General features: G+C 36.7%; 1 pseudogene across 1 annotated transcript; it reads right to left on the minus strand.

The window, feature by feature from the left end:
- Positions 1-311: 311 nt before the first annotated feature.
- On the minus strand, positions 312-809 carry LOC103584753 (annotated as a pseudogene). Its single transcript, XR_550015.1, has one exon. The product of XR_550015.1 is annotated as a 60S ribosomal protein L9 pseudogene (transcript).
- Positions 810-815: the final 6 nt, after the last annotated feature.

Below are 815 nucleotides of genomic sequence, written 5' to 3' on the forward strand. Positions count from 1 at the left end.
GTATCCTTGTCTTGTTCCTGTCCTTAGAGGAAAGGCTTCTAGTGTTTTATTTACCATTGAGTCTGGTGTTAACTGTGATTTTTTCCATATGGCCTTTATTATGTTGAGGCAGTTTCTTTTCCTGGTTTGTTGAGTGTTTTCATCATGAAAAGTTTTGAATCTTCTCAAACACTTTTTCTGCATCTGTTGGCATGATCATGTGGTTTTTGTCTTTCATTCTGTTAATGTGGTATATTACATTGACTGATTTTTACATATCAAACCATCCTGCATTCTAGGAATAAATCTCACTCTGTTGTGGTGTATAATCATTTTATTTTATTTTATTTTATTTTTTTTTTTCCCAAATGAATAGGTCTTTTATTCCATCATTAAAATTTACAAGCATGTCTTGGGAATCATCTTGTGGCTTGTTTCTCCAGCTGGACAACTCTTACTTCTTATTCATCAGCCTGCTGAACTTTTCCTTTTTCAGAGACATAGATACCATCCCAAATTTTTCTGATATCCTTGTTTTTAACTGTTGTGACTTGCTGGATCAAAGAATTTGAGACAAGTTCAATGTCATTTCCTTCAAGGATTAACTCATCTTTCTGGGCTTGAGAGAGTGAACAAGCAACACCTGGTCTCATTCGAACCCTGCGGATGTATTTTTCACCCAAGAAATTTCGGATTTCAACAAGAGACCCATTCTCTTGAATAACGACGTTGATGGGAAAGTGAGCATACACAGACCTCATCTTGTAACGGAAGCCCAGCGTAACACCCTTGATCATGTTCTGTACATGACTACAGATAGTGCGAACAGTAGCCAG

Source organism: Galeopterus variegatus, unplaced genomic scaffold (assembly GCF_000696425.1).
Source record: "Galeopterus variegatus unplaced genomic scaffold, G_variegatus-3.0.2 Scaffold99308, whole genome shotgun sequence".
Classification (NCBI taxonomy): domain Eukaryota; kingdom Metazoa; phylum Chordata; class Mammalia; order Dermoptera; family Cynocephalidae; genus Galeopterus; species Galeopterus variegatus.